Consider the following 27,576-nt stretch of genomic DNA (forward strand, 5'->3'; position numbering starts at 1 on the left):
ATGTTGTTTTAAGAGTCAAGAAAAGCTAGATATGCTATGAAACAAAAATCAAGGTACCAGTGACTAAAAGTAACATAACATTATTTCTAACTTATACTTTATATCACGAGGAGTTGACAGACAGATTCTTACTCACTGGAGCCACTCAGCATTTCAGGCTGACAGAGGTCCCACAGCCTTCCCTCTCTCAACAAAAAGCTTCTGCATGTGTCATAGCAGTGAGAGAGGTCATGAAGATTTGCACATCTGGGCGGGGTGACATGAGTCACAAATCCTCATGTTTCACTGGCCAGTGCAAGTCAGGTGGCCACACTTTAACCTCAAAGTGTGGTTAAGTGTAATCCTTCCTCACACCTGCAAAAAAGGAACCAAAAACATGGGCAAGCATTTTTTTTCAAGAGAAGATACAATAAAGAGATAGAAAGAATAAAATAAATAATAGACTTAACATATTAAAAAAAATAAAAGCAATACAACTTAATGATAACATGTATGAAAAGAGAGTATTACGTTTGGAGGAAATTTAAAAGAATGTAGCATAAACAACATAAATACCAACCAGAAGAAGCCTCTAGTAATAGCCATCAAAAAAACTTACAGAGATCATGACACAAATGGATAGGAAAAGTACCTATAAACATTAAAGAAAGTGCATCATTTATTTAATAAACTTGATTCAAAGAAAATATCATAACATCTAACCTCAATTTTACACAAACTCTTCAAGAGAATAAAGAGAAAATATCACCACACATTTTACTTATTTTTATTTTTTTTTCCACCACAAATTTTAAATGGCTAGTGGAACTTTGACAGCATGACCAAACAAAGGCAGTGGAAGAAAAGGAACATTGCAAACCAATGTAATTAATGAATTATCTTAAGAAAAGCATAATGAACCAAAGCCAGAAATGTATATAAAAAATAATGTTTAGGGGCGCCTGGGTGGCTCAGTGGGTTAAGCCGCTGCCTTCGGCTCGGGTCCTGATCCCAGGGTCCTGGGATCGAGTCCCGCATCGGGCTCTCTGCTCGGCAGGGAGCCTGCTTCCTCCTCTCTCTCTCTGCCTGCCTCTCTGCCTACTTGTAATCTCTCTGTGTCAAATAAATAAATAAAATCTTTAAAAAAAAATAATAATAATGTTTAATGACCAAGTTTGTTTAACCCTAGAGAATCTATCAATATAACTCAGCATAAAGTTATCTCCTTTAACAAATTTAAGGAGAAAAATCATATCATTAATTTAGCCAATTATTTTAACCAAATTAGCATTAGCTGTAAGGCAACATAAATCCATGTAAATAACAGCACTGGGAATAGAAGAAACTTAATTTATTTTCTAAAGATTTTATTTATTTATTCATTTGAGAGAGAGGGAGGGAACATGAGCAGGATGAGGGGCAGAGAGAGAAGCAGATTCCCTACTGAGCCACTTTTATACAAGAAGAAGGCAGCACTCCACAAATAAGTGAAACCATATGATAATTGACTCTCTCTGCTTGACTTATTTCACTCAGCATAATCTCTTCCAGTCCCATCCATGCTGCTACAAAAGTTGGGTATTCATCCTTTCTGATGGAGGCATAATAGTCCATAATGTATATGGACCACATCTTCCTTATCCATTTGTCCATTGAAGGACATCTTGGTTCTTTCCACAGTTCGGTGACCATGGCCATTGCTGCTATAAACATTGGGGTACAGATGGCCCTTCTTTTCACGAGATCTGTATCTTTGGGGTAAATACCCAGGAGTGCAATTGCAGGGTCATAGGGAAGTTCTATTTTTAATTTCTTGAGGAATCTCCACAATGCTTCCAAAGAGGCTGCACCAACTTGCATTCCCACCAACAGTGGAAGAGGGTTCCCCTTTCTCCACATCCTCTCCAACACATATTGTTTCCTGTCAATTTTGGCCATTCTAACTGGTGTAAGGTGATATCTCAATGTGGTTTTAATTTGAATCTCCCTGATGGCTAGTGATGATGAACATTTTTTCACGTGTCTGATAGTCATTTGTATGTCATCTTTGGAGAAGTGTCTGTTCATATCTTCTGCCCATTTTTTATATGATGTATGATTTCACTTATTTGTGGAGCATAACAAATAGCATGGAGGACATGGGGAGTTAGAGAGGAGAAGGGAGTTGGGGGAAATTGGAAGGGGAGGTGAACCATGAGAGACTATGGACTCTGAAAAACAATCTGAGGGGTTTGAAGTGGCAGGGGGGTGGGAGGTTGGGGTACCAGATGGTGGGTATTATAGAGGGCATGGATTGCATGGAGCACTGGGTGTGGTGAAAAAATAATAAATACTGTTATGCTGAAAATAAATTAAAAAGAAGAAGAAGGAGGAGGAGGAGGAGGAGGAAGAGGAGGCAGCGCTGTAGAGATAAAAATGCAATCATGGAAAAACAAACGAGAGCCCTAAAACTAGACTCATGGAAATCTAAAAACTTGATTTATGACAGAGTTGTAAATGCAAATCAGTGGGAAAGAAGATACTATTTAGTAAATGCTATAGAGACATTTTGTTATCTCTATGGGGTAAAAAGTAAGTAAATATCCTGCTTCACAAAATCAATTTTAGATGGATTAAGGGCTTAAATAGGGTAGAGACCTTTGAAACATTTAATAATAAGAAGAATATTTCATGGTAAGGAAAGATATATTAAGTAAGATTTTAAAAAAATATTTTATTTATATATTGGACAAACAGAGAGGGGGAGAACACAAGCAGGGGGATTGGGAGAGGGAGAAGCAGGCTCCCCACTATGCAGGAAGCCTGACGGAGAGCTCAACCCAGGACCCTGGGATCATGACCTGAGCTGAAGCCAGACACTTAACCAACTGAGCCACTCAGGTACCCTTAAAAAAGATTTAAAAAATGCCAATCGTAAAGATCAAGATTGATAAATGTGACTATGCTAAAATTAATAATTTCAACAGAAAACCCATAAAGAGAGTAAAAAGACAAGTAACAGCAAGATCTCGATCTTGAAAATATTCCCAAGGATTAATAATTTCATTCCTAAAAATGTAATGAAAATATTGCATATACATTCATGTGTATGACTTTTTAAAGTTTTTCGCCTGTGGTGAAATAGACATAACATATCATTTACCATGTTGACCATTTCGGAGTCTATAGTTTCATCACATTAAGTGCATAATATTGTTGTGTAATCAATCTTCCGAACACTTTTCATCTTATAAAACTGGTACTCTACAGCTATTAAATAACAACTCCCCATCCTCCCTCCCTCAGCCCCTGGCAACCACCATTCTAACTTCCTGTCTATAAACTTGACTATATTAGGTACTTTGTGTAAATGGAATCATACCATATTTGCCTTTTTCTGACTGGCTTATTTGGCTAAGCATAATGTCCCCAAAGTTCATCCACACTACAAGATGTGTCAGAATTTTCTTTCTTTTTAAGGCTAAACGGTATCCCATTGTGTGTAGATACCACATTTTGTTTATCCATTCATCCATCTATGGACATTTGAGTTGCTGCTACCTTTGACCATTGTGAATAATTTTGCTATGAACATGTGTTTACAAATACCTCCTCAAGATTTTTGCTTTCAACTCTGTTAAGTATAGACCTAGAAGTGGAATTGCTGGATTATACGGTAATTCTATTTTCCTTAAAACAAACAAACAAACAAACAAAACCCTGCCATACTGTTCTCTACACCATTTTACACTCCCGTCAACAGTGCACAAGTGTTCCAGTTTTTCCATGTTATTTCTAATATTTCTTATTTTCTGTGTTTTTGTCTTTGTTTTTTGTATGGTGGCCATTTTGACAAGTATGAGGTAATATCTCATTGCAGCCTTGGTTTGCATTTCCCCTATGATTAGCTATGTTGATCATCTTTTCATATGCTTATAAGTCTTCTGTATGTCCTTTCTGGAAAAATATGTATTCATGTCTTTAGCCAATTTTTAAGTTGGGTGGCTTGTTTTTGTTGTTGTTGTTGTTGTCACATGAATGACTTCTAAAATCCATAGAAATAAGAAAGTTAAAGTATCAAGGACAATTTATGCATTATAAATTTAATATAAAATTTAAAATAGGCAATTTAAATAATGTAATGTTTTGTGATTACACACACATTCATTAAAGCTACAAAGAAATATAAGAAAGTAACAAAATTCAGGCTGTTGGTTACCTCTAGAAAGGGAGGAAGAAATATCATGAGGAGCACACCAGAGTTTCAATAATATGAAGTGTTCCACTTCTTAACATTCACATTATTCACATAGATTCACATGGATATTTACATTACTGTCATTTTTAAATAGTTTATATGTGTTATATACAGTTCATTTCAAAATAAAACGTTTCATAATATGGAAGAAAAATATGGAGGGAAAAGAGCATCAGTGAATAGGAAGCATCAGGTTGGTGAATTCTTTATTTAAAGGAAAAAACTGTTAAATGAAGAATTTTATGCTAGGTGTTATATGCAACTGATAAATTATTGAACACTACATCCGAAACTAATCATGTACAAGTTGGCTAATTCAATTAAAATTTTAAAAAATGAAGAATTTTCTGAACAGTGAAATTGAGGTTGTATAGTATATTTGTGTGTATGTGTAACATATAGGAACAGAAAATATACAATCTAAATATCACTTATGTCTAACACAATGGGTGAAATCAAATTAAGATATCAGCAATGTAGAAATCACTGCTTGATATTATTAACAGTGAACATTGAAAACAACGAGACACAAAGATATGTATAAACGATCATTTAAATAGATTTACAAAACTGAATACAGAGTTTGGGGTCATTTTTTAAAAATGTTTACAACCCGATTATTAAGAATAAAAAGAAAAATGGATAAACAAATGTTCCCCACATCTTCATCTTCATCTTCCATGAAGAGAATTTTAAAACAATTTACCAAGATATGGAAACAGCCATAGTATACATACATATGGTATGCATATAAAACATATATGTATATTGTGTTCATACACACAAACACAAATACAATGGAATATTTCTCAGCCATGAGAAAGAAGGATATCCTGTCATTTGTAACAAAACTTATGGACATTGAATATGTTAGGCTAAGTGTGATAAGTCAGAGAAAGACAAGTTTTGTATGGGTCACTTACATGAGGAATCTAAAAAATCAAACCCATAAAAAACATAGAGTAAAATGGTGGTCACCAGCGATAGGGGGTTAGGGGATAAGACTAATGTTGTTTCAGGGTACAAACTTGCAAAGAGTAGTAAATAGGCCATAGAGATCTGATGCATGGTATAACGAATATAGACAACAATATTTTACTTACAATCATCGAATTTGCTAAGGACACGAAAACTTAGTAAAACTACTAAAAAGAAAAGGTAATTATGAGATGTGGTAGAGATGATAAATATCGCTATGGTGGCAACAGCGTTGCAATATATAAATGTACCAAATTAATAAATTGTACACCTTAAACTCACACAAAGTTATATGTCAAATATATTAAAAAATAACAGAAACAAACCACTTACCACTGGGGGTTACTAGGGCACCAACTATTTCTCTGTAAATTAATAATAAAAGAAAAATGTCAAGCCATTGTCCTTTCTATATAAACTGTATCATACAGAAAGCAAATAGCCCTAGTAGATGAAGGAAGTATTTTTCCACTGAAAAATTCCACCTAATATGAGCAGGCAAATGATATAATTAGAAAGTTACCATTTTTGCAATTCTTTAAGAAGTAAATGACTCAGGCAAAGGTCATCAATGGTTAGTTAAAACAATATATGAAAAGTTCATGGGGAAATCTGAAGTGAAGAGATCAAGCTTTCACTATTTGAACTAAGTGAACAATCTCAGCTTCATGAAAAGCCACAAAGTAAATGTTTCCTGATATGAAGGGGTATAATCAGCACAGAATGACGTTTGAGGAGTTCCCACTTACAAAAAGAGAACAACAACAACAAAAAAACTGATTCTAATCAAGCCATAAGTCTAAATTCTCTGGAAACATTGGGGTATTAAAGAAAAGTTAGGAAATAACAGGCGGAAACATTCCTACTACCTAGAATGTGGAAAATTCTAGAGAACAATTAGAACATTTTTATATCAAATCAGTGTGTATTGCTTTCTCACTAGAATACTGTAGTTGCTTCTAAAGTGATTTCTCTGTCTCTAAAATTCTTATTCTTCTTTACCACATAGTCGCACACATAATACCATAAAATTTCCTGGCAAGCTATAAAAGCAAAATCACTCAAAAACCAATTATTAAGCATTTACTTAGCTAAACAGTACAGGTGTACAAATAAAGACATGTAATACATATAATCCCTTTCCCACCCACGTTAACCTCCACCTTTATTAATATCATTTCCTTAATAATAAGTTAAAAGAAAAAAGCATTAATCATCTTCACAGAGGTCAAAAAGGCATTGATATGTACTCCAACCATTATTATTTTTTAAACCTTATTATATTAAGTCTAGTAGGATATATCCTTGACTTTATATTCAAAAATATCAGAACAAAAAAGTTTTTTAAATGATTGTCATTCTAACAGGTGTGAGGTGATATCTCATTGTGGTTTTGATTTGCGTTTGTATTTGGTTTGATTTGCATTATGCTAAGTGAAATAACTCAGAGAAATACAAATACTGTATGGTTTCAGTTATACACAGAATCTAAACACACACACACACACACACACACACTCACAGAAACAGAGATCATATTTGTGGTTGCCAGAGGCAGGAGTTTGGGGGTAGTCAAAATGGGAGAAGCTTGTCAAAGAGTACATCTTCTTTTTTTTTTTTTTTAAGATTTTATTTATTTATTTGACAGAGAGAGACACAGCGAGAGAGGCAACATAGGGGTAGTGGGAGAGGGAGAAGCAGGCCTCCCGCCAAGAGAGTGAGATCATGACCTGAGATTAAGGCAGAAGAGATTAAGGACTGAGCCACGCAGGGGGTCCCAAAGGGTACAGACTTCTAGTTATAAGACAAATAAGTCTTGGAGACATAATGGACAGCATGGTGATTATAGGTAATAATACTATATTATATATTTGAAAGTTGCTAAGAGAGTACATCTTAAAAGGAAAAAAAACCTTATAGCTATGTGAGGTGATGAATGTTCACTACTTACTGTGGTATTCATTTCACAATATATGCCTACATCAACTCACTAATTTGTATACCTTAAACTTATACAGTCAATTGTACCTCAATAAAATTGGGGAAAAAAGTCATTGTGACCCTAAAATTCTAATAAACATTGTCATGAAATTTAGAAAAAGATAATGATCCAGAATTTTTCCTTCTTCCTTATCTGTTTATGAGGAAACCCAAAGTGGTGGCTAACCTGAAGGAGACAAAATGCTGCAGTATGGGTGACAGATTGGCTACCTGATTGCTCAGGCCCAACCTCAGAGAGACCATTTCCATAGTTTAATGCATTGGTGCTGTGCCTGCCCTACCTTATGACTTGGTGGGTCAGATGAAAATGAGTTGCATCATGACTTCCTATGATCCCCAGTATCGTGCCAAGAGTTAATGAAATGTTAAATACGGTTCTGCTTTTTATGCTATAAAAGGCATGTACTTGCTCTAGAAACCTAGGGATCTCATTTATAACTCTCCTGTCAGAACACACCAGAGAGTCCTTATCTCTTAGATTCTATCCTTCCACAAATGGTACTGGCATGTTGAAAACCAGAGAAAATTTTTTGGAAAAAATACAAATGATCAAAATTGGTCCAGCTAAAAATAGGAAACATTATAGATCAACAATCCTTAATGAAATGGGAGCAGTGGTCAAAAGTCCTGTTCAAAAGGGCAAATTTTAGTATTTCCTTTTTTTTTTTTTTTAAGATTTTATTTATTTATTTGACAGACAGAGATCACAAGTCGGCAGAGAGGCAGGCAGAGAGAGAGGAGGAAGCAGGCTCCCGATGCAGGGCTTGATCCCAGGACCCTAGGATCATGACCTGAGCCGAAGGCAGAGGCTTTAACCCACTGAGCCACCCAGGCGCCCCACAAATTTTAGTATTTCAAATAGGTTTTTAAATTTTACATTGATTGAGTTATAAAGTAAATCTTTTTTTAAAGATATTATTTATTTATTTGACAGAGAGGGATCACAAGTAGGCAGAGAGGCAGGCAGAGAGAGAGGGGGAAACAGGCTCGCCGCTGATCAGAGAGCCCGATGTGGAGCTCAATCACAGGACCTGAGCCAAAGGCAGAGGCCTAACCCACTGAGCCACCCGGGTGCCCCTAAAGTAAATCTTAACATATTTCACAGTAAAGGTATTCCATAATGCAAATTCTCTGACCACAATTCAGTTATGTTAGAGTTTAAAAATATAAATTAATAAAACATGTGTATTTGTACATTTTATAATATATTTCCAGATAACTCATGGTTAAAAAAAGAAATCATTATGAAAATTAGAAAGATTTTTGAACTGAATGATAACAAAAATATTTCATATTTAAAATTGTGGAATGCAGGGAAAATGGTATTCTGAGAATTGTAACTTTGGTGTTTCTATTAGAATAGAAGAAAGCCTGAAAGGAGCTACATATGCAATTGAGTATGTTTTAAAAAGAGAACACAATGAACCCAAAGAAAGAAGTAGGAAGGCAATAAAGTGTGGAGATAAGCAACACTGAAAACAACACAAACCAAGTAGATAAGCTTCTGGTGTGATTATTCAAGAGGAAATACTAGAAGAGGCAAATAAATGTATTAATCAAAACTATGAATAAATGCAAAAATAAATGAAAATAAGACTATTTTATCAGCAACTCTAAACCAGTAAATTTGAAAACTTGGAAGAAATGAACAATTTCCTATAGCAATATATCTCAGAAAAATGGACTGGAAAAGAAAGAACTGACTATGATTAATAGATTGAAGTATTTGGCAACAAAATGTACTCCTTATAACTGGTGGAAAACAGTAAAAATGTTGTAGTAAGAGAAGCCTTAAATAAGGGAGGTGCTTTATTAGATAATACTTGGCCTCCCCCAGATTTGTCCTATCTCTCCCCCTGGGGGTAAAACTTAGCAAAACTTAGCACAATGAAGCTAGAAGTGCTAGTCCTCCTAAATGAAGGAAATTGTACCATTTCACAGTCTATTTTCTGTTGAAATTTTTCTGAGCAGTTAAGATGCATCTGGAGGGCATCTATCAGTTTAATGGTTTAAAGGAATTTAAGTGAATAACATACACAAGATATACAGAGTTTATCACTTTTTTTCAATTTTAACTCAACGGCTCCATGTGCAGCAGGATTCCCTTTAAGTCAAATCTCATGTCTGAAGTATTGGTGACGCTACACAGGTGAGGTTAAACCAGTGAATTAAAAATGAAGATTCACTGAAAATCCCAGCTATTTGAAGCTGGTTATTTATATTAGGACAAGTAATGATTTTTATCACAATGCCTCAAGTATATAATGCTTACCAGCAAAATTTGTGCTATAACTATTGAAACATATGCTTTTGTCTAAATAAGGAGAAAGGGAAGGTGAAAGTAAATTAAATTGATTTCTGCTTAGTTGGGTAGGAAACAGGAAGTAAGAGGTGAGAAGAAGAAAGATGGAATTTCAGTGATTTTAAAGATTACATTCACATGAGAGAGATAACGAGTTGAGGTAACTATCCAAATAGGGCTGTCTAAGGAAACAAAACAAAACACTGCACTATTCTACAAAGCAGTTGTACTGTGAGAATTTATCAATTTTCATTTAAGATTTTATTTTTTATTTATTTGACAGAGAGAGATCACAAGTAGGCAGAGAGGCAGGCAGAGAGAGAGAGAGAGAGAGAGAGGAGGAAGCAGGCTCCTTGCCGAGCAGAGAGCCCGATGCGAGACTCGATCCCAGGACCCTGAGATCATGACCTGAGCCGAAGGCAGTGGCTTAACCCACTGAGCCACCCAGGCGCCCCCAATTTTCTTAACTTGGCTTGAATAGACCTTACAAGTTCAGTTTTAATTAAAATTGTCAAACACATGAAGTTTGCTTTCAAAGTCCTCCCATTCCTTTTTTTTTTTTTTTTTTTTTGGTACTTCTCTCTGCCCTGCTTTTTTTCAGACATCAATCTTAATCCCACAACTTGCCTCACTCAGGCACTGCCCATGTTCCAAAATAACTTTCCTATTTTTTCTTCGGAGTTTAAGGATTTCCGCTTGTGACTTACAGCATTTTCAGCTCTGACACATCTAGCAGTTGAAGTTCACATCTGCAATGTGTTCCCATGGGCATTCTGAGCATGAGAGCTTCAACTCTTCCTTCTTCTCTCAAGAAACAATTACAGGATGCAGAAGTCTGAGAAGGGTATTGGCCGAAGGGGGGAAAAATGGAATCTCCTCTAGTTTTTAAAGTATATTATTAGCATCAGTATTAGTAGTATCATTACTGGTAATGAGTTGTGATATTCTCAGCCAATCACTACATCATTGTATGAAGACAGCATAGTTAAGAATGATGTGGGAAGTAGCTTGGGGAATATAGTCAGTAATACTGTAATAACATTGTTCAGTGACAGATGGTAACTATAGTTACTGTGACGAGCATTTCATAATGTATGTAATTGTTGAATCACTATGTTGTACACTTGAAGTTAATGTAATATTATATGTCAACTGTACTTCAATTAAAAATAAAAAAAGTTGTGAATTAGAGGAAGTAATTCTTGTTAAGATGATTTACTCTAAGGCAAACATTACTGATGCTCTTTCTTAGAAAATCTACAATTTTTTCAACCCTTTTTATTTCAAAAGATCAAGTTGCAAATTAAGAAATTCCACACAAAATGAATGTACACTTTTGTCTCTTTATATCTATTTGCCTTACTTTCATCTCCCAGTTAGACCATATTTAATAGTAAATAGAGAGATAGTTAATTTTTTATTGGGATAGGATATTCTAACTTGCCTATATGACCCATGGGAAAGAATAGATTTACTTAGATGACAATTCATTTCCTTCCTGGACCTGAAAAAAAGTAAAGGAGTTAAAGTAAACTACTCTGATGTCCTGAGGATAAACACATTCTAAAACACAAACAGTTTTCTATTTAGGAAAAAGAAGTAAGAGGGGGGGAAAAGAGAGAGAGGGAAAAAAAAAAAGGAAGGAAAGAAGGAAGAGAGAGAAAAAGGAGGGAGGGAAGGAGGAAGGGAAGGATGGCTAGAGGAAGGTGGGAGGGAAAGGGAAGGGAGGGAAGAAAGGAAGAGAAAAAATGTAAAAGCAGAAGAGAGGGAAGAGGGAAGGAAGGAAAAAAAAATTTATGGCAAGACATTGTGTCTTCAACAAAACTATCAGCTTCCCTTGGAGGAGGTCAAGGACTAAATTTTATACAGCATTGCTTTAGAATCTTCTACAGCAGTGGGCACATAGTAAACATCCAACAGTATATATTGGTTGTTAGAAATAATTAGCCTGCAAATACACAAGATATATTGGAGACTTTTTGGGTTTTATTTTAAAGAAATCAACCCATGTTACAAGAAAGGGGGAAAAACTTCCCAAGCTATTTAAAAAGGGGAAAAAATGTATTTCTCACAGCGTTGCCCAAGCTACAGCATATGGGGGTCATATTTTTCCAAGGAGCTGGTTCTATTTGATGCCGTATGGCAGTACCAGCTCATGTTATTCTGTCAAACTCAGGTAACTAAAGGTAAGGCTATTGAGGGGAGACCTCCAGGAACTGGAACAATTAATCAAATGTGTGCTAATGACTTAATTCCCCTCTCCTTTTTCTCTTACTGTTTAACCTCTTCTAGGTAGAACAATTGCTTTGCCATGCATTGCTTTCAAAATTAAGTGCTCATAGAATCTGTTGTGCCTAACAGGACTCAAAAATGGGGTGAGAACATACAATTCTAATCTAGTCAAATTCTGATTGAGTAAATTAATAATATCTCAATGACTCTAAAATCCATTATAATCTAGTCAGTTTCTGGTTGAGAGATTGTCCTTAGTAAAAGAGTATAAAGAAAGTATTACAGTTCAGTTTAATAAACACTAAGGAGGTATAAACGGATGCTATGAAAAATAACTGATTATTGAAACACAAATTATTTGCAATTCAAAGTTGAGTATAACAATATATGTATGAATATGTTGAACCATAAAGGGCTTCAAAACACTGAAGAAGTCAGGGAAGGCTTCCAGGGAAAGGTGATATTTGACCTGAGCTGGCAAGCTGAGTAGGATATGCCAGGTAAAAAAATTCAGGTGGGGTGACAGAAGGAACAACATATCAGAAGCCATAAATTTGTCAAAAAGCCTAGCTTGAGCAGGAAATACTAAGATTTTTCCTAGGAGCAGGTAAGTATATATCAGGGAGTGATATAAATAACATCAGAATGAGAGATTAGCTACAGAATATGAAAGGTGATTTGAAGAAAGCCAAGAAAATTGCACTTTTTCCTGCAGGAAGGGATCCAAAATAACTTTTTATGAAGAGGAAGGACATGGATAAAATTTTCCTTCTCTTTCTCTTATCCTTCCTTCCCTTCCTCCACAACTATGTGAAAAGTGACCTGGAGTAATAGGAGACGTTGATGGGACCCAGTTAGGAGGCAGTTGCTGAAGTTTAAATAAACAAGAATACTCATGTGGGAAAAAAGCAGTGACAGTGGAAGCAAAGAGGTGAAGACAAAATTGAAAAGCATTTCGAGGTAGAATTCATAGGGTTTGGTTAATACACGGGTGAGTGTGTGTAGAAGGTAAAATAATAGGGGACAGAGAGAGATGTAAGAATCAGGAAGACTATTTTTCAACTTTAAGTCTAAGTGACATCATTGCCTTAGAGGAACATTCAAGACAAGTAGTTTTAGGAGCAAGAAAACATTTTGGAAAAGTAAAAGTGACCTACTTCGCAAATTTAATTTCTGGGTATCTTTAAAGATATTAAAGAAATGAAATAGGACATTTGAAAAGGTTGATTTTTCAATGTAAGATCCAGGACACGGGTAGAATTTTCTTTCTACTCTAAGTATAGAAGCGGTATATAGTTAACCCTTAACACAGAGGTTAGAGGTGCCTCCCTTCTGCACAGTTGAAAATCCAAGCTTATCTTTTGAGTCTCCAAAAATTTAACTACTAGTAATAGCCTACTGTTGACTAGAAGCCTTGCCAATAACATGAATAAGCAATTAACACATCTTTTGTAGGTTATGTCTATTATACATATGTATAATATACATATACATATGTATTCTTATACTAAGGTAGCTAGAGAAAAGAAAATGTTATTAAGAAAATAGTAAGGGGTGGGAGGTTGGGGTACCAGGTAGTGGGTATTATAGAGGGCACGGCTTGCATGGAGCACTGCGTGTGGTGAAAAAATAATGAATAATGTTTTTCTGAAAATAAATAAATTGGAAAAAAAAAGAAAATAGTAAGAGAAAATACATTTATAGCACCTTACTGTACTTACTGGAAAAAAATCTGTGTGTAAGTAGAGCCATGCACCTCCACCCAACATTGTTCAAAGGTCAGCTAGAAGCCCAGAAAATAGTGAGGAAGTAGAAGGGATTTTCTAATCAACTCTCCTTCCTCTGAGAAGAAACATTGTTAACCTGCTGAGTTCAGCGTGAGGTCAGGCTGAGGTTAAGAGAGTGAATAGAGATTGGGGAGACCAGAAGAAATTAGAAACAAGAAGGAAAATATGCCAAATACAAGTGAAAGGTTTAGCATGGAATCAAAGTCAAGATGAGATTAGACACTCTAAACTTCTAGTTGTTTGATGTTCTACAGCAAGAGAAGAAAGTAAATGACTGGGCTATTCTAAGAAGGTGGAATTCAGTTCCTCCTTGGAAAGCCACAATCAGAGTTTGTAACATTTTGGCACAATAATACATGTACTAACATCTCTGGAACTTGGAAATATGTTAGATTTGGTTAAACAATTATGTGTGAGAGACTGAAGTGCATTCTTGGCTGAAAGAAACCAGACTAAAATGAACTCTACTGGTCATTAAAACACCATTACCAACAGTTAACAAACTGCTACACTAGATCATCTTGTGTTACTCTATTTTAGAAAGGTGAAATTCACCTTGGAAAAATCTTGATGATAGAAATTAGCTACTTATTCCCCACTTTTCAGTGCAGTGATATCCATTTTTTTTAAAGATTTTATTTATTTATTTGACAGAGATCTCAAGTAGGCAGAGAGGCAGGCAGAGAGAGGCAGGGGAAGCAGGCTCCCTGCTGAGCAGAGAGCCTGATGCAGGGCTTGATCCCAGGACCCTGGGATCATGACCTGAGCCGAAGGCAGAGGCTTTAACCTACTGAGCCACCCAGGCACCCCTGTGTGGTGATATCCTTAAAGAGTGTTCTGTTTTCACCCATTCCCTAATTAAGAACACATTTACAATATGACTTCTGATTGAACAGAGCCAAACTTGTGTTTTAGTCCTTTGGTCCTTGACCATTTTCCTGAGTATTAGATAATGCGATGCATACTAACTGATTATGGAGATTTTGCTGGCCTTGCTCCAATGAACATTAAATCCAGATGGAGAATCTGTAATGAATAGCAAAACACATAGACAACTATTTTATTCCTTTATCGCTTGACTATTTAAGCCAAGAAAAGTGCCAACAGAAATGTAGCAGAGCCCAAACCTTTACTGCTTGGTATGCATGGGCTTATCATGTTGTTGGCTATGCATGACCTTTTTTCCTGAATGGCACGCAAGAAATTACATGAGATACTAAGGCAAAATATTCATACTCCAGTTTGTCTAAGCACATGAATCTCCCTATATCACAATTATATTTAGTTTTCTTTTGAAAGAGGATGAGTTCTTTTAAAAGGTAAAAGGATGTTCTATTAACAAGAAGATTCCAGGTAGTTTGGCTCAAATCTAGAAGTGGAGGGGCCTAATACAGATGTCATATTGAAATTGACTTAAGTGACTTGGTATGTTTGAGGAAATCCAGATTCCAGAGCTTCTCTGGCTTGTAAACTCAGAATTGCCTCAGACTTTATATACTTAAGCCCCTTCCACCTGCCTTCCCAACCCAGGATTCATTGCTTTTTAGGAAGTAATTGTTTTGACTTTTAAGGCCATCTGCATGTTTCTATGATTCTTTCTTGATTAATTCTAGAGACTACAATTTGTATGTTGGACTTACATGAAATACGAACTTTTATACTTCCCTGACAACTCTAGAACTTTAGAACACTTCAATTCCATTTATTTTAGTGGTAAATTGGACTATTTCCTCTAATTGTTTGCTTCTTCCCTGTGATAGAAATATATATCCTTAACCTTTGATTTAATGCTGGAGTGTTCCCACTAGAACAAACAGAGTATATTTTCTTGAATTACTGATATTTAGTAACCTGCTTCGCCAGTGGATGCTAATAGAAATAACATGAGCCAAAGTTTTAAATGTGACTGCACAGTTTGCCTTGTATACTTACATTTCTGCCATTTCTATGTAAAGGGAGTGCCCTGGAGCGCCTGGATGGCTCAGTGGGTTAAGCCTTTGCCTTCGGCTCAGGTCATGATCCCAGGGTCCTGGGATCGAGCCCCGCATCAGGCTCTCTGCTCAGCAGGGAGCCTGCCTCCACATCTTTCTCTGCCTGCCTCTTTGCCTACTTGTGATCTTTGTCTGTCAAATAAATAAGTAAAATCTTAAAAAAAAAAGAAAAAGAAAGAAACTCATGGCCCAAGAATAAGATATAGGGAGTATATCTGAAATCAAACTGCAGCCTGCAGTCAAGCCCAGCTGTCCCAGAGACCCATATCTATATAGATAGATAGATAGATAGATAGATAGAGATATATATACACACTGAGATTTGGGGATTATTTGTTATGTAACACTATTGCAACAATTGCTGATCAGTAAAGCTCCTATTTAGTACCTTCGTATTTTATTAGAGAATAATTGGAGAAAAGTGGAAATAGCATAAATTGGCTTCTGCTTAGTGGTAGTTTCTACAAACTAAAATTTTCCCAGGACCACAGCTATCTATTATTTATTTATTCTTAATTTTTATTTATATAATGCTAATTAATTTTTTAAATATTTTATTTATTTATTTGAGAGAGAGAGAGCATGAGCAGGGGGGAGAGGGAGTAGCAGGTTCCCCACTGAGCCAGGAGCCTGACGTGGGGCTTGATTCCAGGACCCTGGGACCATGACCTGCACTGAAGGCAGGTGCTTAACCAATTGAGCCACCCAGGTATCCCTAAATAATGTTAATTAATTCTCTTATTTTAAAATACCACATTATATAAATATTTTTAAATAGTTATTTGATTTTCAAACATTTTAAATTTTTAATGCAATTTTTTTACTACTCCAATAAGCACATTGTTCACATAAGTTTCTAGTTATTCTTAATGCTGTACTCCAACAATTTCTCTCTTATTTTGCTTCTCAACCTGAAAAATGGAAATCATGATTTGCTTGCTACTATTGAATGGTACTGTCTGAGAATCACTTAAAATATATTTATTGTAGGAACTATTTTTTTATAGTAAGTGTTTCTCACAAATTAGACAATATGAGTAATTATTGACTATAGACTTTACAATTACTTAACCATACCTCTCCCCAAAGGGAGTGGCTTACTAAACTGTATTTATTCTTCTTAATGTAAAGCAGTGTGATAAAAATCTTAACTGGAGATAGTGTCAGAAACAGTATGAATTGAAGTGTATAAGTTAAATATGTTAAATGAATGTTTGGAAGCCTAGCACACAAGTTAGGAAAAAGACCTGTCAATACAGGTTAGGTAATATGGATATAAAACTAGTAAACAAAATTCTCCTCTTCTTCAATAAAACAATAAGGAAACCAGATAACAAAGTAGGAGATGAAAGGCTAGTTGGGACTTGAGACTGGGATGAGATTAAGTCTTAAGAACTAAAATTGAGAAATGAAGATGGAGCTTCTCAGTGGCTAAAAGTAAAATCCTCTCCAAGGAAAGAGTGTCATGAGCGTTCAAGGAGAAATTGAAGGAGTGGCCCCCACATGAAATCCCAGCTCCAAAGGCAGAGAAAGCTTGCTTCAGGAAGTGTGCAAGTGACACTCTGGTCTCCCTGGCCCCACCCTGTGGCCTGGCACCTAGAATCTGGACAAGGTGTGGTGGTGATAATGATGACATTTACATCAATGGGATAAAATGGCAGCTAAAGAGGGTCCATAATAGTCTGCAATGGAATTGGCCATTACAAGACCACCAGCTAAGAGTTTTGAAGATCAAGGTCATCAGGGTCTAGAAGAAGGTCCCCACAATCAGCACTGACGACACAATTCAAGCTCATCGTAAAGCTAGAACAGTGTCTGTGGGGACTAACAATAACCTCTTTTATGTTGTCTGATTATAATGATTAATCTTAATCTAAGTTTGGTAGATAAATCCTGTCAGAAATTTAGATGCCTGGGCTGCCAAGCATTTATTTCATTTAGTTAGCTTAATAAAGCTATACATAGAGATAGAGGAATCTCTATAATCTCTATAATCTCTATCTCTATAGATAGAGACACAGGAAATTGGTTGGGAAGGCAGGTTGTAAAATAAGACTGACCGGGGTTGAAACCCCATTCTGTCATTCACTAGCTGCTTGATTTTTGTTGCTAAATTTCTCTGTACCATTTCTTCATCTATAAACTGCAAATAATAATGATAACTTCTTCATGGGACCGGTATAATAATTAGCACATATAAAAGACTTAGACCAATTCCTGGTACTCAATAAATACTAAATAAATGCTAGCTCTTATTATTAGCTGCTTTACCTTGAGGGAGTTCATGAGGCCTCCTTTGTTTTCTTCTCCTGTACCTCTAAACCAGGAATACCATAATCAAATACCAAGGAGTGGGAGGCAAGAGCCAGATGTGACTTGGTGGCAAATTCACAATACTTCTGCCTTCGTTTGTGCTTGCTTGAATGTGTTTGGGGGTAAGGAAGATACCTCTCTTCTTTCCTTCTCCTGGCTGCAGCCAAGGAAACCAGTAGACAAGAATGCAAAATCTCACACTGTGGAAGAGACAGATGATAGAATTATCTTGGTAATGCCCCAGCTCCTGGATGGATGGTATGTTTGTCTTTCTCTTTATTCTTACTTTGGAGGTTGGCTGCTTTCACGAAACAGTTCAGATTTAATACATTCATTCTGGAATAAACATTACTAAATTTGGAAGGAGAACAGTTTGAAACTAATGGAAAGTGGCCAGAGAAAAATGCTAAACCCAAATTACCAATGTTTGTTGCATAGAGAAAAGAAAAGTATGGAATCAATGTTACTTCATAATACAATACTGTGTGCAATTATTTCTAATTTTAGGAATTATAGTGGGTGAAATGAGTCTTTGTGAAGTATTAAATGGATACAAATAAATAAAGAGTTTATAACAAGGAACTAGACATTACCTGAATGAAATTTCCTAAAAACAAACAAAAAAGAAAAAAACTAAATGTGAAGGTTGAGTAAACAAATTATGGCATGAAATGGACTATAATGCAACTATAGACCTATACTTTTTGAAATCTAAATATGTCCATGATATATTTTCTGTGATAAAAGCTAATTACAAAGTAGACTTATAGCATTAAATAATTTTACTTATTTAAATTAAAAGGAGTAGGCAAAATCATGGGTGTGCCTTCAGTGTGTGTATGACTACGAGACATTTTGGAAAGATGTACATAAAAATATTAAGGGGTGCCTGAGTGGTTCAGTCAGTTAAATATCCGACTCGTGATTTCAGCTCAGGTCATGATCTCACATTGTTCAGTTTCCATGCTCAGTAGGGAGTCTGCTTGAGATTCTCTCCCTCTCCTTCTGCCCCACTCCTCCCCCAGTCATGTGCTTTCTCTCTCTCTAAAATAAATAAATAAAATGGTTTTAAACAAAATAAAATAAAGTTTGATTGCAAAAAAGTTAAGTTTATTCATAAAATTTTAAATCTGAGTTTACATTCATGAATCATTTTTGAAAAGCAGTTGAAATAGTGACCTAGATGGCAAAGATTAGAGGAATGTTGTCAGTCATTTTTTTCAATGTGCAACCTTGAGTCAAATTAGACTTCCAGAGAAGATGATGGTGTATGACTCCATGTCTGCATATTACATTGGCCAAAATAATAAGCACAACAGGGAAACAATAAAGGAATCTCTATTTATAAAGATATTAGTAAATTACCAAAATCTCTTACTACAGAATCTAAAATATATTTGTCATTTTTTTTTTTAAAGATTATTTATTTATTTATTTGTCATAGAGAGAGAAGCGAGAGCAAGCACAGGCAGACAGAGTGGCAGGCAGAGGCAGAGGGAGAAGCAGGCTCCCTGCCAAGCAAGGAGCCCGATGCGGGACTCGATCCCAGGACGCTGGGATCATGACCTGAGCTGAAGGCAGCCGCTTAACCAACTGAGCCACCCAGGCATCCCTATATTTGTCATTTTTAATAATATTTGATTTAAATAAGAGGGAGATGCTCACCTTTGACACATATGTACCATAATTAAGAGTGGGATGCTGTTTGGGGGAAGAAAGTAAGTAATATCCCCCCAAATCCTTTACTTGGAGATTGGACCCTTGCAGGTTGGATGTGTTGCAGAAGTATGGATTTTGGATACCATTTTGGATACCCTAGATGACAAGCTCTGTGAAGTCAGAAACTGTAATGTTTTTTGTTGTTATTGTTAGCAATCTTCAGTTTCTGGCATCTAATAAGGCCTGAATAAATATTTGTTGAATAAATGCCTGAAGTTGTTTCCCTTCCCACATGCCGGCAGCAGTGGAAGGAGAAACAAAATGGCAATGTCATTTTAATTTAACCCAACCAAGTTTCATAACCAGGAGGACACAGCTGCTCAGCCACAGAAGAGGGTTAACCAAACAGGCATAAATATTCATCCATCAAGTACAAATTCCTTAGAGTACTAAACTGATAGGGAAATCTGCCAGGAAGATCTGACCAAGACTCTTTAAAATGGAGGAACAGCTAAAATCCAGGAGACTTAAGATTTTCAATAACTTGAAATCTCACACTTTTAATCATTGTACTGTACTGGATCTTTTTCTAAGGAGGATGAGAGTAATCTTTCCAATTACTAAATTGTAATAATAGACTTGTAAGATAACATTAGACTAAAATACTATCTTGCTTTTCCAGATGGCTCTAAATTAATTAGAGTAATAAGAGAACTTCTCCGATGCCATTTTAATCGTGATTCAGAATACTTCCTGAGAGACTGCATAAAAGCTACATGTAAGTCAGCTATGCAGTCTTACCAAGATATGGTCTCAAGCTGTGTCTTACATACAAGAGGTCACAAGTTTCCACTGGATTTTAGAATGGACTTGAGATTTTATGGTCTTGCCTTCTAAGGATATTTTCCACATCTTAAATTCAGTATTTGTTTTTAAGATACAAGTTGATCAAAAGTCATAACTGCATCTTATTTTGGCTAGACATTTGTTCGTATCACTTTGAAAGTAGCTTTTAAAAACCTGTGGTAAAAAATATGTAACACAAGATCTACTGTCTTAATGTTTAAATGTATAATGCAATATTATCAGTTTTAGACACTGTGGTGCACAGCTGATCTCTAGGAATCTTTCCTTTTGCATTACTGAAACTTTATATCCATCAAACAGCAACTTTCCCTTGCCAGAGCCTCTTGCAACCACCGTTCTATTTTCTGCTCCTAGGGGTCTGACTATTTAAGATACTTCATAGAAGTAAAATCATGAGATGGATATATATCACTCCATATCTATGATTATGTGTATGCAAAAATGTATTAGAAGTCAAATCAAAATAAATAAGAAAAATAAGTAGGAAGAAAGTAACTGGGACTATAGAAAAACTAACAAAAAGACACCAAGTAGAAATGCCTTAATGATTTATCTGCATATGCCACATATTCTTGTTTTCATCAATCTATAAGAAATTCAAAATTATTTAATTAAAAAAATCGTAACCAACTGAGTTATAAAAACAGTTCATTTGATTTTTTTTAATTTTATCTTACCTCACCTGTGTGCAAAGACTAAATTACAGACTTGTAATGGACCAATGTCTTTAAGCATAAGTTTATTTAGTAGGTATGTAGAATATAAATAAGGTAAGTTAAAGGCATAACTGTTAAATAACTGAAAATTATTCTGGCTAACTCAAGCAAAAAAGTTAAATTTTCTAGATTACTAAGATAGCCCACAGAAGTGAAAAACATATTGAAGCACCATCTTGCCTTGACACAGTCTCAGGACAAAGACTGCTCTGGGTCTTCAACATCAGAAATTATTGAACCTTCTCTTGAGTGTTGATATTAGTTATCTCTGTGCTAGTAACCCTTATTCTTTATGGGGCTCTGTTCAATATTCATGTTTCCAAGAAAAAGAATTGGATTTGTACAACTTAGATTAGGTGTCTCTGTCCTTGATGCATTAGCCAGGCAAGTATTTTAGGGGCAGAGGGTGTTGACGTCAGCACAGTTACAGGGTAAAGACTGAAAACAAAGATGTTGCTCCAATTTGTATCACTGTAATGGGTTATCCTTTAGTCAGAGCAAAGTTCTCTTGAGGTAGACGTGGATGCTGATGCCTCTCTCAGAAATGTGGCTTGACCACAGCTGAGTTTGTTTTGGGACTAAACCAAGAAGTAGAGTTACAGATCTTAAATTGATTTAAATAGGCAGAATGTAGCATGCCAAATCCTACAGCCCTGGCCTATGATGAGAGTTCAATATCAGAGTTCCTCTCTCTTTCCTTTTCCTCCAGCTTCTGTTAATAAGAGTGGTAGCCCCATTTATTTTGCTTTATCTTTCTCAAGCTTGCTTCCTAAGAAGTGAGAACTGATATCTCACAGACTTAAGCAATTCTGTGTTTAGCTCTTTTGACACGGAGGTCTGCATCTTCTCTGATCATTGCTTGCACTAAGGAATAGACAATATTGCAGTAATATGCTAGAAAACATAAGATCATATCTATTTCTTTTAACCAAGATTGTATATTCTGAACTTAAACATAGTCCAACATCTTGCAAGTCTTGAATTCCCGCCCTTCTTAAGGTAAAAATAATTATAAAATTATACTTATAAAACTCCCTTTATATAAGAATATCAGAAAAGGTATATGGCTGGGTGTTTTAGTCAACTATTTCTTTATAACATATTCTTCCAAAATTTTGCACCTTAAAAAATGAACAGTAATCTCACTATCTCTGTGGGTTAGGAATTTAAGTGTGGCTTACCTTGGTGTCTCTGGCTCAAGGTTTTTTCGTGGGTTGTATTTTGGGTGCTGGCTAAGACTGTAATCTCACTTGAAGACCCAACTGGGAGATGATCCACTTTCAACTTCCCTCAACATTGTTATTGTTAGGATTTAGTTCTTCATGGGCTGTTGAACTGATGGCCTCAGTTCTTTGCTGGATGATGTCTAGAGAGAGACTGCCAAGACAGAAGCCATAGTCTTTCTGAAATCTAGTCTTATGCCATCTACATTCTACTCACTAGAAAGGAATTACTAAATCTAATCCACATTTAAGTGGAAAGAATTACTCAGGGCACAACACCCAGAAAGCAAAAATCACTGGGAGCTTTCTTAGAGTCTGCATTTGACATCAAGGAAACCCAGATCTGTGATACCTTTAGTATTGGAAATACAGGTTTATTTTGACATTTAGGAAAGAGAAGACAGTCATAAAGAACAATAACGAAACACTAAAACTGAAAAGAGACTTTGGGTAAAAATGAAAAGCATTTATGATTATGGTTCTATAAACCAAGAGAAAAAGTGGTTCACTTGCTAAGGCAGATTTTTATTGGTAAACATTAAGAATTTATACCAAATATTTGTATCAAACATTCAGTAGGCCACAGATTTCTGTACAAATTCAAAGGGTATGCCTAGTTACCCTCTGCAATAAGTAGCTTCCCATTGTTCTTTGTGGTTATCAGTACAAAGAGCTAAGTAAAGATACTGGCAACATAGAGAGACTTATAAAAGAAACTCCTGTCAATACAAGAAAAATGTTTAAAAAATGACATAATTTTAACAAAGTACGCTTACAAGAAAGGTACATAGAAAGAAAAAAATTCAATAACTTACATTAATACAAAAACAAAATATTTTGAGACAAAAGGTCTCAACAGCTGTGTGTCTCTTTTAGATCTACAGGAAATTATACCTCTTCATATGAAAAACAAGGAGAAGAACCAAATTCCTTAATAAAAATATAGGATTACTATATTTAGACAATTAAATGTTCTTAATGAACTATGAATATAGATACAGATACCCAGAAAGAATGCCATATGGGGTGGGTAGAGTAGCTGAGACATAAACATAGAAAAGGAAAATTAACAGACATTGGAAGAACAACTTAAATATCCAATTTGGATATGTTAAAATCAACATAGCATGTTTTACTTAGGAATTGGCAGATGGTCTACCCTACTAATCACCCTGAAGATTCATTTCTCAGATAATAGGAAATTCTCTTGCATGTGTGTGTTCGTTTGTTTTCCCAAGAGAAAGAATGGATAGGTGAAGCTAATAATGATACGTTGGTGCCTTATTTGAGAAGATGGGGAAATAATTTTAAATACACATTTTCAGATTAGCTTACCAGAGCATTTATAGGAACATAATGATTGAAAGCTTTAAAAAAGATGTCAACAAACCACGTTTCCCCAATATTCCTAGCAATTCAGCAAGATTTATTGCATGTCAATACTGTGACGAAAACCGTGCACTAGAGGTAGAAAGCCAGTGAACCATAGTTCACAGAATTATGTTTTATATTATTTTTTCTAATATTTATTATTTGGAAAAAGTCAAAAAGCATAAAGAAAATATAAAATCATATATAAAAGCATAAAGAAAATATAAAATAATAAACATGGTTAATATTTTGATATGTTTCCTACTAGAAATTATGTTTTTACATATAAACATATGTAGGTAAATTTTAAATACTGATATATAATTTTTATAAACTATTTTGCAACTTATTTAACTACCTATGATGCCAGGTTTTTAAAATTTATTATTACTCAATATACTTTTAAAAACATGACTTTCAGAATATGTGTAATATTCCATTGTGGTTATACACAATTCATCAAATCTGCTCATATAATGGATATTAGGTTACTTCCAACCTAAATATTTGTTTTGTGTATTTTTGATATTTGTGTAGTGATAAACATCCTGAAGCAAAAATGTACTGGTCATTTATCTTGCAGCATACATCTGTACTTTCAGAGTTCCTACTCTCATGGAAGGAAAAAGTTATAAATAATTACATTTTTAAAAAGAGGTATAAACAGTTATTGGCATACGGCAAATTCTAGAAGACAAACAATGCAAGTCATTGGTCTACATTTCATGTCATTATTTGCTCTCTCTGAGGATTTCATTCTTTTCTCCTCTCTCTACCAGAAGGGTGGGAACAGAAAGCTTAAGTTCATTTTCAACACTAAATTTACCCACAGAACTTTCTAAGGACACAAATGGGAGGTATGAGAGAATCCAGGGCTACCATGACATGGCAATCTAGGCATTAACTCTCCTAAGGCTGACTTCAAGCAGTTAGCCCAATTAACACAATATTATCATCACTCCTGACACCGTTTTTCAATTGGCTCTGCACTAGGCAAAGAATAAGGGGGACTATGGATGTATCATCTAAAATCCTAATAATTTGTATCTTATTTGTAATTATTTTTTGTGTGTTCTGAGAAGAACTGGTATTTGGTTGGATGTGGAAGACAAGGGACAGAGAAGCAGAATAACCCCAGATACTAGAAGAAGATCCCTACAAAAGAAGGGATAGAGTGGGTAAACACTAGGATTTTGGGTTATGAGCTTCAGGCACCTGTGGGGGTCCCTAATGGAAAAGTCAAGTAAGAAGTTATAAGAAGAGTTCCAGCTTCATTATGTGAGATACCGAAAGTTCATTTCAGAGTATATCATAAATTGATCATAAATCAATAAGAAAAGAAAGTTAATTTGTAGATCAGAGGCAATACAACATAATCATAAATAGCAATAGTTCATTACATAAAAAGACTATCACATCCCAGAAGAAAAATTTTAGGAATCAGAAATATTGAAGTAATTTGATTAATTTGAAAATCGGTAAAATATGAGAAATAGCAGCAATATAATAAAGCACTGGTATCTTTATTTCTTTAAAATGAAAGAATGACAATCTGTCACATTTCCTTTTTTTCCTCTTCTGTCTTAATCTCAACAGCATTAATGAAACATGATTAACTAGAAAATGTTGGTGGCTTGGAGGCCTAACTTAAATCTTACCAAGATATGCAAAGGAAATGTTCTAGATTAAAATTTAATGTGTAAACTCTCACAGTGGGAACTATACCAGCTTTTAAAGAAAAATTTATGACTCAAAAGCAAGCAGGAAAGTACCTAGCAGATAAGTGAAAGTATTAGTTACTGAGATAAAACATAGCTTCCGAGAGGAGTGTACTTGTCCTGGGTGACAATCTTCCTTATCATTTTTCTCTTAATAAATATGTGTACATTTATAGCACTTTGTCATTTGGCTAGTTCACTAAAAGTTACACACAATATGCCACATAAACAGACATAATATATGCCACCCCAGGCTTCTGTAAATTTTCAAACCTTAAAGACCAGTTTGCAATTTCACTGTGTTGACAAACTTGTATTCTCTACAAACAGGATAAATAAAACCTGCATGGTTTTAAAGGAAAGAGAAATCACATCCTATGGGAGGACTGAAGATGTCAAAGAGAAAGTTGAACTTGAGCTAGACCATCATGAATTTTGACAGATGAGGGTGTGGCAGAAAGAAAAGGGTTAGAAACGTAGATGTTTCTCAAAGCACATTAAATATTCTAAAGTTTTGTAATAGGATGTTTTAAATATTTTTTTTATCTCTCCTTGCTACTTTAACACTATGCAGTTAAGTCAGCCTGACCTCCTGAGAGCCTGAAACCCAAATGAAAATAAACCCTGTTCCATTTTGTGAATTCCCCAATTCCTTAACTTGCTCATATTCTCACCTTTTTTTCTATCTGGCTCTGACTCAGCCCTGGCTCTAAATTGAAATTATATATTTTACTTCTTGGATTTGGGTGTCTATACTCGGTCTCCCTACCTTTGGTTATTAATTCTCCTTAATAATTTTTTGACATATACCCAACCCTATGACACTTTCCACTCTAAACTCTCTCTCACATGATGATGATTCTTTGTTTTGGCCTTTTGGGACCCACTCCCAGTGCCAGGATTGGTTGGCACCCAGGGCAACCTAATGTGAATCCACATGAGCAAGGCTTTGGATGTCAATCATGGAAGTTACTTTTGTTTTATTGTTATTTATTTTTTTCTGAAAATACAAATGTTTGTTGGAAGAACGTATAAAAGAAGGGGAAAATCACCTGCAATTCTACGACTCAAGATAAACACTGTTAACCTGTTGATGGATTTCTTCCTAGTGTTTTTTCTATTTACTTATTTGTATGCATACTTTAAAAAATAACATTGTTTTCATAGTACATATATAGTTTGTATCTTGCTTTTACATACTCACCTTATCATAATCATTTCCTAGTATCATTAAACAGTTTTGGACAAAAATGTTTTTTAAAAGTGTTTATATACTTATTTTTAAACCAAACATGATAAAGCTTTATATATTTATTTTTCCTATTATATATATATTTTTCCTATTCCCTAAAATCCAGTAGTCTATGTATTACAAGTCACAATCAAGAAACTATACATATGGGGGCGCCTGGGTGTCTCAGTGGGTTAAGCCGCTGCCTTTGGCTCAGGTCATGATCCCAGGGTCCTGGGATCGAGTCCCATATCGGGCTCTCTGCTCAGCAGGGAGCCTGCTTCTCTCTCTGCCTGCCTCTCTACCTACTTGTGATCTCTCTCTGTCAAATAAATAAATAAAATCTTTAAAAAAAAAACTATACATATAAAACTAAATGTCAGTGCAAATAACACTAATTCTATATTCGCACCTTGGAAAATATTCATAAGAAACCCATTCATAGACCACTGAAATATACCCTAATCATTAGAGTCTATGCAAATATCCCTTTTCTCCTTAAATTTTGCCCACCAAGTATAACATTCATCAGTGGATCTTGTTTACAGTAAGTATCACTGTGATGTTCTAATAGGGATTTTCTATTTCTCTCTTTTCATCTATAAATTGATATTCTTCTGTAAGGAAGATGCATCTCTTCCCTATTTATTTTTTCAATCATTCACTTATGTAAGTATAGATTCATATATCGGGTAGGTGTGTATAATCCAATAATAATATTTACTTTGTTCAAATTGTTCCAACATGGGTCACTGGGGACTCTTTCAGCTAGGCTTATTTGTTCTTTTGCTATGACTCCATCTCTGCATTTCTCTCCTCTGACCTTACCTTTTAGTATGACAGAATGCTTTACACTAATTTTAAATTTTTCCTGACCAGCCCTAGTATCAACCATTTTCCCAAGGAGCCAAAATTCCTTTTGTTGGAGAACTGTATTGAGAAACCAAGATCTAGGCACTAAATACATTCAC

The 27,576-nt window shown here is 35.2% G+C and overlaps 1 long non-coding RNA gene across 2 annotated transcripts in view; it reads right to left on the reverse strand.

Moving 5' to 3' along the window:
• Positions 1–222: 222 nt before the first annotated feature.
• LOC122892302 overlaps positions 223–27,576 on the reverse strand; it is a 55,924-nt gene continuing 28,570 nt past the window's right edge. For both annotated transcript variants that reach the window (XR_006381396.1, XR_006381397.1), the window contains exons 3-5: positions 22,244–22,439; positions 5,528–5,559; positions 223–354 (exon numbers count right to left, since the gene is read on the reverse strand). This is a non-coding gene — a long non-coding RNA (uncharacterized LOC122892302). The remainder of the gene's footprint in view (positions 355–5,527; positions 5,560–22,243; positions 22,440–27,576) is intronic.

The sequence above is a fragment of the Neovison vison genome, chromosome 12 (genome assembly GCF_020171115.1).
Source record: "Neovison vison isolate M4711 chromosome 12, ASM_NN_V1, whole genome shotgun sequence".
Lineage (NCBI taxonomy): Eukaryota > Metazoa > Chordata > Mammalia > Carnivora > Mustelidae > Neogale > Neogale vison.